We start from the raw sequence: 15,907 nt of genomic DNA, 5'->3' as shown, positions 1-15,907 counted from the left end.
ATTTTTCCTGATGAAGCTCACATTCTGTAGTGGGGGAGACAGATAAGAAACACATAATCAGATACACTAGTTGGTGAAAATGTTTCACAGAAAAATGAAGTCTGGTAAAGGGCATAGGGAGCGTGGGTGGGTGGCTGCTATTTCATGTAGCATGAAAGAAAGGCTCTCTAATAAGCTGGCATGTAAGCAGAGACTGGAGGACATGGAGTCCTGGAGGCGGGGGGAGGGGGGGTGCAAATGTTTTGAGGAGAGTACTTGCCCGTGAGGTCTAGGAACAGCAAGGAGGCATGGGAAGGGCAAGATTAACATGGTGACAGATGAGATGGAAACGTCATCAGATGGGTCAGATTATAGTCCATGGTAGAGACTTTGTATTTTACTCTGAAGGAAATGAGAAGCTGTTGGAGAGTCTTTGAATAGAGAAGCAACATGATCTGACTTAAGTTTTTAAAGGATTGTTCTGGCTTCTGTTCAATGAGTAGACTTTATTGGGGCAAATGTGGAAGGATCCGGGTGGGGGTGAGGAGGTGGTGAAAGTGTACAATGAGAATGTCAGGGAGCTTGGGAGTTGAGCCACAGGATGGGCTGGTGGGCTTGGATGTAGGGAGAGAGAGAGAGAGAGAGAGAGAGAGAGAGAGAGAGAGAGGAAGAGAGAGAGAGACTCCATTATTTTCATTCACCTGAGCAACTAGGTTGCCATTTGCTGAGATTGGGAGGCATGGGGGTGGTGAACATGAATCTGATTTTGGACATGTTAAATTTCAGATGATTTTTCAACATCTGAATGAGTCAGGGGTTGGTTTGAAAACCAGTAGCCTTCATGGCTATGTCAAGGAGGCTTGTTATCACGAAAAGTGGTGCTTTAAAACTAAACTTACATGTCTTCATGACTTGAGGTTCTGAAATCCATCCTTGGCCCTGCATATTCCATCTGTCCCTTTCATTTCACATAAACATCCTAATTTGCTAAGGATATTTGCTAAGGCTGATTTCACTTTGAAGAAAATGGACTTCTTTCAGCTGTGATTTTCATGAACTAGTCTCTATCAAGCATTCCAGCATAGACTGGGCCAATCTGACAGCTGATAGAAGACTTTTGGACTTTTTCCTAATCCAAAACTGGAGTCTTTGCCTGCCTGCTAAGCTCTTATATTTTCTTAGTGGGTCACTGCTGTTGCTACCTCATTTGCAAAGTGGAGATGACTAAAATACTGTGGGCCTGGGTGTCTTTCCAGAAGTAACCACTTCCCCAGGTTCCCTGTGGTGATTCAGAAAAGTGTTCCCCCCTTCTCCGCACCCTCTACCATTACCCACGAGAATCTGAACACTTGCAGGTTCCCAATAGAAAACTACCTTAAGCAGAGACAAAGTTTGGATAACAGAAGATTCATCCTGTTCACATTTCTTTCTATAAATTAAGGCATGGGTTATCATTAAAATGAATAACATCCCAAGATTCTGAGTATCAAGGGTTATGTAATAACACAAACAGTTAAAAAAGAAAAGAAAAATAAAAGCAAAGAGTATGAAACATTATTGCTTGCCTTGATTCTAAGGAGGATTATATGGTTACAACTATATTTATTTTATTTATTTACTGTTTTAAATCCTCACCTGAGGATATTTTTTCCATTGATTTCTAAAGAGAGTAGAAGGGAGGGAGTGGAGGCAGGGAAGAGAGAGAAATATCGATGTAAGAGAGACACCATTGGTTGCCTCCTGCACATACCCCTACTGGGGCTGGGGAACCCGCAACCAAGGTACATGTCCTTGACTGGGAATTGAACCCTCGGCCCCTCAGTCCACAGGCTGACACCCTAACCACTGAGCAACTGGCCAGGACTATAAAATACTTATTCTGGATGATGCTCAGACATAAGCTAATCTGCTAAACCATTTCTCTGTCTCTGGTCAAGTTGGAATCCATAGCATTTTGCCTCCACTGTTTTTCGATTTTATTTCTTTTATTTTCTGTGTTGGTATATTGCTTAAGGAAGAGCTTGCTAATAAGGAAGGAAATATAAAGGCAGTAAATCAATCACAACAGGGAGTTTCAAAAAGTGTTCACAGCAAATTATCAATGAAATCTGTAGATCCTCAGATTAAACAGGTTAGAGTGGAGCTGCTTTGCCTCTGCACCCTCCCCATCCCGTTCTCTCTCTATAGAGTTTTTGCAATAGCTCTTGGCACTTCGCTCACAGACCTTCAGAGAGGAAGCTCTGTGTTCTCTAGTTGATTATAAAAGGCAAAGAAACTTCTGGATAATCCCGGAGGTGTGTTTCTTCATCTAGAGGGGTTTTCTTCATGGTTGAGCCTATAATTGAGAAATTGAGAGCCAGGTACAGGAGAACTTGGGCTAACATTATTATTGGTTGAATATTTGTAGACTCCAAACCATGCTTTGCTTGTACTAATTTGAGAGCTAGAGTTTGAGATTCTGTTCACTTTGTGATGGTGAAGAAGGCAGAGTAAGGGTGGCTAAGCAACAGAAGGAAGTAGAGGGAATGCGTGCCCTGTACCCATGTCCTTTGCAGAAGGCCTTGACTTTTTCTTCCTCTAATTCCCCAGTTTCCTATTTGTGCTCCCACTCTCCTTGGACTCATCATTCTAGTTTTTTTTACTCTGAGAACACACACTCCTCCTTGATGTTGGTTTGAGCTTCAGTAGGCACAGTGGCCTGGCAGGGACAGCTTCACCTCTGAGTGGTGAGAAGCATGATGGACCATGACTCACTCTAAGAGTTTCCATCATCTGTGCCAGCCAGTCAGCCCACCCATTATCTGTGGTTTGTCTCATTCTTCCTCAGCCTATTAGCTCATCTCTCTTTGCCGAGTTGACTTCGGTTTTCTTCCTTTGTTCCAGCCCCTGGGACTGTCTGCCGCATTACCTTCTTATGTGCTCATTGTCCATTTGCAGACACTATTAACATGCCATTTACACTCTCCTGGATCACTAATAAAAATGTTAAATGAGTCAGAACCTGACACTGCTTTTGCCATCTGTAGCCTCTTGACATTTGTCACTACCATTAGCATGTGGCCTTTGAAGGCAGAAGAAATAAGACCCTATGTTCATAGCAGTCAGAACTCGACCCCTTCAAACTTGACTTTCAGCATTTGCAGGGATAAACATCCCCATTAACCATAATCGGTAGCTGCATTCACCCACAGTGTTGGCCTAGGTAGCAATGAAGGTGATGAGCAGGGTGGCAAGTAGGGAGCAAAGGGGTGAGGGGCTCTGAGCTCATGTTTTCTGGGCCCTTGAAGTCTGCAGACACATACTGGTGACATGTTGTCACTGGACTCAGGTTGGGGGAGGGAGTGTTGACACAGGGTCAACACTCAGCTGGGTCATTTGGGAAGCAAAGCGGATTCTTTTTGGTTTGAATTATTGGCTGCCTTGTCTACTGTGATAAAATTGACACTTTAGCATATACACAATCCAGAGATTTATAGAATGTCAAGCCCTGGCTGGGTAGCTCTGTTTGTTAGAGTGTTGTTCCAATACACCAAGGTTTCGGGTTTGATCCCTGGTCAGGGCACATGCAAGAATCAACCATGAATGTGTAAGTAAGTGGAATAAGAAAGCAATGTTTTTTTCTCTCTCTTTCCCTTCCTCTCTCTATAAAATCAATCAATACAAATAATCAGTTTTTTTTCCCCTTGGCTGAATTATTAAATGCTAATTTATACATCTTTATTTTCCAATGTTGTGGTTTGACTTTTTTCTTTTTAGAAATTATTCTGGTTATTTAAAAAATGTATTTTGGAATTTTAATTTACAACATTTTTTCATTCATTGCCTTGATTTTATTTCATAATAGAAAATCCTATTTTTCTTTTTTTTCTGGAAAATTGAACTTATTCTGTGTGCGTTTATCTCTGGACTGTATGTAACACATTGGTAGAACACAATCTTATACATTTTCATGTACCTTCCATTTTTGTGTGGGTTATTTTTTTTTCTATAGAGGTTTGAGTAATCCTTCCAAAGTCCATGCTGTGATTATTTCTCAAGAGAATTGAAATTTCCTAGTTTGATTTCTACTCTTTTAATATTCTCTAGGATGGACTGGGCTGCTTTTGTTTTTGACCAGAGAAGGGAATGAGACATGAACATATATGACATAAATGTAAGGGGCAAAGTAATAAGTGACATCATGCTGGGGCCAATGGCCATGGTAGGGATCCAGTCTCTGCCAGAGGACACAGACAAACTCACAGAAGGTACTGCAGTGAGGAGGAGAAGCCTGAGAAACTCTGAAATCAAGGATCCACTTATTTGGAACGCCAGAACTGAGAAGGTCTGCCCTGGGAATCTGAAAGCAGGAAAAGAGAGTTTTAGAATCAGCAGCCATACGTATCATTTCTTGGAGCAGTTTCCTGGAAAAGGCAGTAACAAGCAAGAAGAGGGTGAAACATGAGCCTTTATGAACTTTCAACCATTTATTTAACTGATTGATTGAGCCAAAGGCTGAATTAAAGGCTTTACTTACTTTAATAATAGTAATTATGATTATCTTAATAAGTCTCAATAATCCTCCCATCAACCAAGTCAGCTTAGAGAGGTTAAGTAATGAAAGCTTTCCAAGGTCACACAGCTTATAAATGGAAGACCTGGAACACCATCCTATCTGATCACAAAGTCTGAGCCCCTAGTCATTGCTCTAAATGATAGAGACCCAGATGTGAAGCAAACAGCGCCTGTCCTCAAGGATCTCATGATTGAATAGGAAGGAGGTGATTCTTATAAGGAAATTTAAAAAATACTGTGGTAGGCGCTATGATAAAAGCATGCATGGGGATCATGGGGTACAAAGAAGGACCTGATTTGTAATAGGGGTATTGAGTCAAAATAGAAGGAAGTGGCAATGAGCTGGGTCTTGTATGATGATCCAGAAAATCCCCTCAGACCAATGTTCTACACTTTTCTTTGGTGCATGAATCATCAGCAATCCTGGATTCAATTGAACTTTCAGGACAGTGCTTTTATCCAACAAGTATTTATTGAAACCAAGCAGGAATACAAACAAAATATAAGACTTGGTCTCAGCTCTGCAGTAGATAAGGAGAGAGAATGAGGGGTGCAAACATGCAGTGCTCAGCGATTCAGAGCCAGGGGACATGGGAGGGGGTGGGTGTCTCATCGAAACCTTCCTGGAGAAAGCAGCTGCTAGGGTCCTGGAGCAAGAGGGCGGTGGGATTGGTGGGAGTAGCATGAGCAAAGGCTGGGAGTTGTGACTGAGATGCTGTATTGGAGGGTGGGGCGAAGCTGGTCTAAAGCAGAGGGTTATATTGTTAATAGGGGGATATAGATGTGAACAAGAGGGCTGGAGCCTGCTTCTAGAAGTTCTTTCCTAATGTCAGGCTGAGGTTGTTACCCCTTCTAACACTATAGTGCCCTCTAGCTCCCTTGACACTGAAGAACTCCCTGCCCATGCCACTTCCCTTCTCTGCCCCCTCACTCAGCCTGAGATTGACTGGCCTCCTACACCCCTCCCATTGCGGTGGGGACAAACTCCCCAGACTGCTTTGTCACTGTCTTCTTAGCTAATGACATGTGGCTTCAACTTCTGCTGGAGCTGGTACTTTTAAGGTCATAAATCTCTTTGGATTAAGGACTGACTTTGAAGGGTCCCCTGACCTTACCTCTCTCACAGTTCCCCTGCCTCAGATACTGCCTTGGGCACCGGTGTGCTCCCACCGCTCCCCTTCCCGCTCCCCCCACCCTCCGCACCCCCCTACCCCCGACAGTTCATCTCTGACTATAAACATGTGAAATTGAAAATTGCTGATGGTGGTCTCTCTTGGCACCTCTATTAAAATAGAGGGTAGGTAGGTTTTCCTACTGGAAGGAATTGCTCCCTCTCCCTCTCCCTCTCCTCTCCCTCTCCCTCTCCCTCTCCCTCTCCCTCTCCCTCTCCCTCTCCCTCTCCCTCTTTCTCTCTCTCTCTCTCTCTCTCTCCCTCTCCCTCTCCCTCTCCCTCTCCCTCTCCCTTTCTCTCCCTCTCCCTCTCTCTCCCTCTCTCTCTCTTGGAGCCAAACCTGGGACCCTTGAGTCCACAGGCCGACGCTCTAGCCACTGAGCCAAACCAGTCTGCGCTCTTCTCCTCTCTCTCTTTTTTTTTTTTTTTTAGGGGATAAGGCAGAGGGTTTGGAAGCCATACCAAAAGGAGCTATAAAGAACTCTACTTCTCTACTTGGACACAGACTAGTCCAAGGAAGACCCCACAGACTTGAAATAGTGTACAAGTTGGGGAATTATGATGTGTTCCAACCATAAAGTGAAAGAAAGGATGGAAGGAGATGAGGTTGGAGAAAGGGGTCCCAGGCTGTCCTCACCTGGAAGTCATTACAAAGCCTCTCTTTCCCACACTCCCTCTTCACTCTCTCTCTCCCTTTCACCAAGTTCACCTATTTGCTTTAAAATAACCCCTCAAATGAAAATTGAAAACAATTCAGGCCTTAGTCAGGATTTTCACCTTTATCCTGACAACAATAGGAAACCATTTGGCAGACGTAATTAAATGAGTGGTCAGAGCAGGTTTTCTTTTTAAGTTTATTCTCGTTGCTGCATTGAGAATGGTCTGAGAAGGAATGGACAAGAAAGATTTGGACAGAGCAGTCAGGTGGTGATAGGTAAGAGAGATCATGGTGAACTGAAGTGGTGGTAGCAATAAGATAGAAGGAGTATTGGACAGGTGTGGAAAGTATATCTAAGGTAGAATTGATAGGGCTTGCTGATGGGTTGAATGATCTTTTACCCTCTCTGCATCCACCCCCTTGGGCATTTAACTTTGAAGTGTCCTCTGCCTCTGTCTCTGGACTTGACCATGTGCCTGGCTTTGGGTAATAGGATGAAGCAGAAGTACAAGTATGGTGCTTCTAAGTCTACAACTCGAGAGGCCTTGCTCTTTCCTGTGTTTCTGTCATCTCCATGAGGACATTCCTGAGGTAGCCTACTGGCATGGAACAGATACATGGCAGAGACTTGAAGTGCCCAGTCAGCCCAGTTGAGACTCGTCTAGATCAGTGGTCGGCAAACTCATTAGTCAACAGAGCCAAATATCAACAGTACAACGATTGAAATTTCTTTTGAGAGCCAAATTTTTTAAACTTAAACTATATAGGTAGGCACATTGTTATTAACTTAATTGGGGTACTCCTAAGGCTTAGGAAGAGCCACACTCAAGGGGCCAAAGAGCCGATGTGGCTTGAGAGCTGCAGTTTGCCGACCACGGCCCTAGGGCAATGCCAATGTGCATAAGCTGTTTCCATTCCTTGGTTTCACAGCCCAAACTGGTCTTGTTCTGGGTCCAGCATTCTCAGGTGCCTGGGACCATTGCTTTGGGGTGTCTTGGGTAATTTTGATGCCTGGATGTGTAGGCCCATGGGAGCCATTCTACTCCTCTACCTCTTAACTTACCCCATTACCCCCTGTCCTTAGGAGGAAGTAGGTAAGAGAGGAAGCAGGGAAGTTGGTTTTTCCCTGCTATAAGGCATCAACCAATCACAGGAGAGCAAAGAATAAAAGCTAAGATGAGTAATGTAAACAGCAGTTGAAGAGATTCTAACTATGAATGTTATTGAAAACATTTTCAATGAATCTGTAATTATGTTAATGATGACATTAGTTTTTAGAAAAAAATTGTTCTTGTATTTACTGTGTGCCCTTTTTTTGTAATTATTAGAAAAGTACTCTATGAATAACAGTTTAATGCTGCTCCCTGCAGTGCTAACTTGTTACAGCGCTATTTGTCTCTGGAACATTTTTTAAAAATAGATAGATGTGTGTGTATGTAAAATAATCAATTACAGAAAACAGAATATATGATTTTTATATAAAAATTCCATTTTCTGAGTGTAACTGAACCACAGAAGTGGCATTATAAGCTTCAAAAGAAGACACAAATATAACTTTGAATCAAACTTACATAAAATTAGAAAAAATGATGGGAATCAATTCTAATTTATGGGAAGCCTTGATAGGATGTATGTTGTTGAGGAAGTACTTTGAAAATTTAAGTTCAGATTGCTGTATTTTGTGTCTCCGTGAGGTAAACTAGAGAAGATAAGAGTATCTTACATTTTGTTAACCACAGAGTACAGTGAACAAAGACTCCTTAGATACAGTAGTTCCTCCTTACTCATGGGGTATACATTCCAAGATCCCCAGTTGATGTCTGAAATAATGAATAATACAGACTCTTTATATACTATGTTTTTTCCTGTATATACCTACCTTTGAAAAGGTTTAATATATAAATTAGGCACAGTAAGAGATTATCAACAATCCTATATAATAACAGGCTAATATGTAAACCAATTGAATGGCAGAACGACCAGTTGTTATGACGTGCACTGACCACCAGGGGGAAGATGCTCAACGCAGGAGCTGCCCCCTGGTGGTCAATGTGCTCCCAGAGGGGAAGTGCTGATCAGCCAGAAGCTGGGCTCACAGCTGGCTCAGCCAGAAGCCGGCTCACGGCTGGCAAGTGCAGCACTGGTGGCGGAAGCCTCTCCTGCCTCCACAGCAGTGCTAAGGATTACGACTGACAGCTTAGGCCCAGGGAGCGGGCCTAAGCCATGAGTCGGACATCCCCTGAGGGCTCCCAGATTGCGAGAGGGCCCAGGCAGGGCTGAGGGCCCCCCCTAAGTGCACAAATTTCGTGCACCAGGCCTCTAGTAGTAAATAAAATAGAACAGTTATAACAATACACTGCAATAAAAGTTATGTGAACATGGTCTCTCTCTCTAAGAATATTTCATTGTATTGTACTTACTTTTCACTTGCAGTGGATCTCAACCTGTGGGTCACAAACAATGGAAATACATCCTGCATATCAGATATTTACATTACAATTCATAACAGTAGCAAAATTACAGTTATGAAGTAGCAACGAAAATAATTTTATGGTTGGGGGTCACCACAACATAAGGAACTGTATTAAAGGGTCACGGCATTAGGAAGGTTAAGAACCACTGAAAAGGAAGCACTTTACAGCTTCTCATTGGCATATCTGAATTACCAGCATCACTACTCTTGCACTTTAGGGCATTGATTAAGCAAAATAAATGTGACTTGAACGCAAGCACTGCTATACTATGGCAGTTGATCTGATAACCAAGACAGCTACTAAGTAACTAAGGGACAGGGCTCAGATACTGGACAAAGGAATGAGTCACATCCTGGGTGGAATGGCGTGGGGGGGGGTGTGAGATTTTATCAAACTACTAAGAATGGTATGCAATTTAAAACTCACGAGTTGTTTATTCTGGAATATTCCATTTAATACTTTCAGATCACAGTTGACTACAGGTAACGGAAACTGTGGACAGTGAAACCGTGGATAGGAAGGGACTAATGACTTAGGCTAGTCGGGTTAAAACTTCCTGTTAAAATTTAAATCTATATATGTTTTGTTTCTTATCATGATCATAGTTCTTTTAAAAACTGTTTTATTGATAAATTTTTTTTTTTTAGAGAGAGAGAGAGAAAGAAACATCAATTTGTTGTTCCACTTATTTATGCATTCATTGGTTGATTCTTGCATGTCCTTGACTGGGGATCCAACCCACAGCCTTGGTGTACTGAGATGATGCTCTAATAACTGAACTACCCAGCTAGGGCTGATTGTGGTTCCTTTCTTCATGTTTGTTGACATGCCAGGAGAAGAAGCAAAATGCTTTCTAAGTCATTCTATTTTTTAACTCTATAATTTTTATGTTATCTCCTGGAAAAGTGATGTTTTAACTAGAAAGCTGAGAACAAAAAATGTTGAAAATACTAGTAGTTTTGTTGTAGAAAAAACTATAGTTGTTTACTTAAGCCATAAATTGTTTGTATAGAAAATTGAATTTGCTTACTTGAGCTATACATGAACTCCCCAGTCCGATGTTAATTAACTAACCACTCTCATAAATGAATTTACCAGTTTTATGTTAATTGACTTTCCACTAGATATACTGTGTGTATTTTCTTGTTAGTCAGAAAGCAACCGGTTCTAATCTAGTTTTCTCCCTGAAGGCTTGTTTAAAATAATGAGTGCCTCTTGTGAACTTTGATCCAAACATAGTACAGAGTATCATTCATTCATAATATACTCTCAACCCATGAGAGCTAACTTTTTAAACTCTACTTTCTTCTCTATATACATTGGCTTTTGTATTTTAGGCCAATGGTCATTAATACACCATGCTGCAAATATTTTCAGACAATAACTGCTCTATTATGAGTTGAGTGCATTTTCCAATGCGTGTTATTAACTGTGGTCTCTCTTTGTGCCAGTTATTTTGCATTCTGGTGAATTGTCTTGACCCATAATAATTGTCAAAGGTGTGTGAGTGATGGTGCTGGCCCACCATGAACCAAATGAGAGCATTATGGAGGATATTAAAAGTTTGAACTCCATGGTGTCTGGTGTCTAAAATTTATTCAAGCACATCATTGAAGAAGCAGAGGTAAATTTCAGTAAGCAGTTAGGAATTGGGGGACATCCTGAGCCATCATGAATGACATTATTAAAATGATTGCAACCTAGCAATTATTGGTGGGCAATTAAATGAATGGAGGTCAAGAGAAACTGGCTGGGCTGGAGAAAGACCTGTTTTGACATCTGAGGAGTTGAATTGCTGGTGGACAATTCTGAGGACACACCTTCACCTAGGTCAGCGGTTCTCAACCTGTGGGTCGCAACCCCTTTGGGGGTCGAACAACCCTTTCACAGGGGTCACCTAAGACCATCGGAAAACACATATATAATTACATATTGTTTTTGTGATTAATCACTACGCTTTAATTATGTTCAATTTGTAACAATGAAAATACATCCTGCATATCAGATATTTACATTACAATTCATAACAGTAGCAAAATTACAGTTATGAAGTAGCAACGAAAATCATTTTATGGTTGGGGGTCACCACAACATGAGGAACTGTATTAAAGGGTCGTGGCATTAGGAAGGTTGAGAACCACTGACCTAGGTGATGCCACAACAACATTGTGAGCTCTAAAGAAGTTAATGTTCCAAATTCCAGGAACATATTCCCCCTCCATTACCTCCACCAAGTGAAAGGGCATTTATGTTATTGCACATGGTGGAAAAACTACCTGTAGAGAGGGAGAAAATGAAAAATACAAATCTCCATCCTCTCCCTCCAGGTCCATTCTGTAGGGGTAAATACTATTAGCCATATCAGAAAATTTTAATACATACGTTTGCATATAGATGAGTATAAGCAGTGGCAAACTTCAGGCCATACCAGGTGATAGGAAATATAATTAGTATTTTTCTATAACAGAAATTAATTCCATTTTTAAAATATAATGTTTCAGTTTTCTATTGCTTTTTAAAAAGTGTTTTTATTGATTTTAGAGACAGAGGAAGGGTGAGGGAGAGAGAGAATCATCCATGTGAGAAACATCCATCGGCTGCCTCCTGCACGCCCCCTACTGGGGATTGAGCCCACAACCCAGGCATGTGCTCTAACTGGGAATCGAACAGGCCATCTTTTGGTACACAGGATGACTCCCAACTAACTGAGCCACACTGGCCAGCGCAAAATTAATTCTATTTGTAGGTTGTCATTGGGAGGTATGAACTTAAGCATAGACATTTCAGGGATTACCTCCTCCCTTTCCTGGGGCTGTGACTAAGCTTTGAAGGTTTGGTGGACAGAGGGTGGTGGAGAGTGAAGATGTGAGCTGGATGAAACATGTGTTTTCAGTGTTACCTGCCACTCTGGCATCTTGACGTTCTTGTTCCTGTTCAGTGTCTACTCACTAGTCCACGCGGGCTTTCCACCTCCCTGGGTGCCCTCTTCCCTGAAGTGAGGCCCGGGTCTTCTCTGCTCTCAGATTTTTCAACTTCTTTGGGATTTCTGCCATACCCTCCTCAGCTGGCGCATGTTGGGGAAGGGTGGTGGCAGGGCACAGGGCCCTTTCTCAGGGACCTGACAGCATTTAACTCACTGTCCTCAACTAGTCCAAGGACTCTTCATTTAGTCTGAGAGTGAGCAAAAACGGATGCAAATGAGCACGCATTCTTCCAAAACTACGGCTTGTGGTAAAAAATGATGTGCATCTCAAAAGCCCAACTTCTTAAAACTCAAAAGCCTTGGCCTTTGAACCCCTCAAAGCCTTTATTTCTGCCAGAAGTATCAAAGGCTATTAAATTAAAAAATTTTTATTTGTTGATGAGAGAGAGAGAGAGAGAGAGAGACAGAGAGAGAGAGAGAGAGAGAGAGAAAGAGAGATGGATTTGTTGTTTCACTTATGCATTTGTCAGTTGCTTCTTGTATGTGCCCAGACCAAAGATCGAACCTGCAACCTTGGTGCGGTGCACTGGGGACAACAATCTAACTAACTGAGCTACTTGGCTAAGGCTGAAAGGCCAAGAATTGACATCTTGCAAATAAAAGTCTATCCTTTGCAAAAATACTCATGGGATCTATATTCACTTTTCTGCACTTTGGCTCTGCTTTTCTGTTTTTTGTTTAATTGTATACTTTGGAGATATTTCCATATCATTGCATATAGACCAACCTCATTCTTTTGAACATTTACTTATGATCATTTTGTATGGCTGCATCAGAATGTGTTCAAATGGCAGTTTGCTGCTTCCTTTTTGGTTTATTTCTTAGTTATTACAATGAATGCTCCAGTGGGGGATTTAACCCAAGGGGGATTTAACCCCACACTGTGTCCTGCCCCTTTTCTCTTCCAGCATGGAGTCAACTGGTTCCTAAGGGTGTTCCCAGCACAGAGGAGGATTCTGTACTTCTGGGAACACGACCCCCTTTAGGCTCCCCTGGAAGGGATTAAGCCCCTCATGAAAACAGTTTTCTACAAATAGTAAATTTTTGCTTAGCAGTCAGCTGTGGGTATTTCTACGAGTTAATCAGAGAAACATCTGACTGTTCAGGATGAAGTTGGCCAATTGTTAGCTAGGTCCCTCAAGAAGCTCACCCATCTGTGTGAATGCTGACCCAGGACCTGTGTCCATGGAAAAAAAGTTTGTGTAAGTGGCAGCACCTCAAAGCATTCATCTCATTGGATACTCAGTTCTGTTGAACCATCAGTGAAACATGGTGATCACCTTCTGATGGTCTCTAAACAGCCCCACTTTTAGTCAACAGTTGAGAACAACCCTGTAATTGTTGTACTTAGGTCCTTTGAGTCAAGCCAGGGGGGTCCTCGGGGGAAAAAATAACTGGCCAAGTTTAACCTCAGTACAGAGTAGACGCTCTTAATACCAGACATAGGAAATTATATAACTTTTCAAATTCCAACTGATAATGCCAGCTTCAATGGCAGGAATATATAAGTCTGAAATCAGCTTGACAGGATTAAAAAATTAAGTTTCTTTAGTAAAAATGATTTCTGAGCTACAGTACTGAAATTTTAGGTTATAGTGGCTCTGGCTCTGGAAGAATTTTATCTTGAAAGTTTTTATTTTACATTTAAAAATATTTCTTCATGTGTGCATGTAACATTGGATAGAAATGTTTATTGGAATACACTATGTGAGAGACCTTATGTTTGGCTTACATTACCATTCATCTCATCCACACTTCCACTAGCATACCCATACATACTAACACTCTCTTTTTCCCATTTGGTCTCCCATCCTCTCATTCTTCACTCTGCTTATAACATTAGTATGACATTGCTAGCTCAGGAAGGGACAAAGCACATGGCCTATTTTTCCATCTGCACTCCATACCCCTCTCTTGCTCTTCAAGTCCCTCTGAGGACCCCCCTGGCTTGACTCAAAGGACCTAAGTACAACAATTACAGGGTTGTTCTCAATTTCCTACCTGGAAATTGAGGTGACACATTCTGCTTCCAAAGACAGGAATGGAGAGCTTGATATCAGCAGGGTGGGAAGAATTTTCTGTAAGTTAATAGAGACTGATGTATATAAAATTATTAGCACAGTGCCTGACCCATGATATGCACTCAACAGAAGTTGCTATTTGAAGACACTGGGAGGTAGGGGAGCCTGGAGGAATGTCAAGGGGGTGGGGAAAGGAGGCATATGTAATACTCTTTGTAATACTTTAAGCAATAAAAAAAAATTAAAAAAAATTAAATGATCATTATACTTAGGTAATCCCAAATATTCTCCTGAGAATAAATAAATATATTAAAGATAAATTAACTGGCTTTTCCTATACCAATTAAGACAACTTTAAAGAAATTTTATAAATGTTTACAAATAAAATATGTAGTTCTAGAAAACAAACAAAAAAAAGAAGTTGCTATTTGATGACAGGTCTTGTCTCTAGGTTGATGGAAGTCTGACTATTGGGGAAAACTCACTGCCTTCCATCTTGTTGGCTACTCTCTTAATGAGTGGAAACTCCCAAAGGATCTTTTCCAGAAGAGAAGCTGTGGCAGAGCAGCTCAAGATTACAGTAGCAGTTGTTTATCAAACAAAGGAGATCGAAGGGAAGAAGGATGGCTTTATATAAAAGAGATGATCTGTCTAGCTAAAAGAAAAACAGTTACTGGAATTATCTAAAGTAACTGAACTTTAATTCAATGTGGAATAGACTAACAGAAATGCAGACAAATAATTAAACCTCATATTTAGACCTTCATATCAAGTTGCTGACAAAGAGATTCTATTTCCAGATTCTCACAAGGAAAACCTGCTCACCCTTAGGATAGTCAATAAATTAACTTTTCCTTTCCACCAATTGATGGTGGAAGACATTTTTTATCCCAGTTTACTTCCCAGTTCTTCCATTTTTTTACCCAGAGTCTCCAGCATGATCTGACTTGGTCCCAGTCCCTACACATTGGAAGTTTAGTAGAATTGGAAACACTCAGAAGCAAAACACTAACCTCTTTCCTCAGATGTAGGGGACTGATAGCAATTAACATGCCTTCTGGCAAAGGCCCTAAAGAGGTCCTTCTTGGTGTCTGGGCTCTGGGGGCTGCTTTAGTCTCACCCCAGGTTCTGGGATTGTCTCAGTGGTGTCTTATTTATGGGTTATTGCTAGTTAGTCATCTTGTGAAGGAGATTGGAATTGGGAATGACCTATGTCACCAACTTAGTCCAGAAATATGCAATTTCTACAGAAAATGGACTGGTTTACTTATTTTAACCCCAAGTTTCTCAAACACCTGTTACCAGGAAACTGTATTCTCACAGAGGCCCTTTTTAATATCCATGCAATTCACTTTGAGAAATGTCTAAGATGAGTCCCTAATGTAAAACAGAGCTAGAACCCCATGAAGTCTACTCACTTTGTTTTCCCTATAAAAATGTGATGAGTAAATATAAATGATTAATATAAATTTCTATTTGAAGGAATAGAGAAAAAGCAGACCGAATCCAGGAATGATTTAGTATAAAAGATGATTTTTTTCTCAAGCACCCTTGAGGGTCTTGGCTTCACAGACAAGTGTTAATCTGAATAGACAGTTTGCGTATGTGGGGCATATTTAAGTTTCTTAGGAGGAGAAACTCTGCTCCTATCCCTCAAAATGCCTCTAGGGTAGCTCTAAACAAGTTCCCTGCAGTGTCTGTGGGGAAAAAAAGACTTGACAGAACTAGGAGACATCTTATCATTTCTGCTGGCTTCTGAGGTGACATTTCTGGGATTTGGTTTTCAAAGGAGAATGCTTTCGAAAGAGCATTAGTACATAGGCCTCTTTTTCCCCCAAGAACCCAGGGCACTTAATTGTCAGTTTCCTGTGAAGGGCACAGTGGTTCAGATTCTCTTCTCCCCATTGTACACTTAGGTCCCCAGCCCCAGACTGTCTTGTTCAGGGTCTCTCTGCTCTCTACTAGTAAGGCTACCTCTCTTGAGTTAGACATCTGTGCATTTAACAAATAAAATGGTGAGCAGATGGAGAAGACTGAACTCTTTGATGGAATTAAGTCCCAGAGATC

This window comes from Myotis lucifugus, unplaced genomic scaffold, assembly GCF_000147115.1.
Source record: "Myotis lucifugus unplaced genomic scaffold, Myoluc2.0 scaffold_26, whole genome shotgun sequence".
In the NCBI taxonomy this organism is placed as follows: Eukaryota; Metazoa; Chordata; class Mammalia; order Chiroptera; family Vespertilionidae; genus Myotis; species Myotis lucifugus.
The sequence above is the reverse complement of the archived record's forward strand: the minus strand, read 5'-3'. Positions refer to the sequence as shown.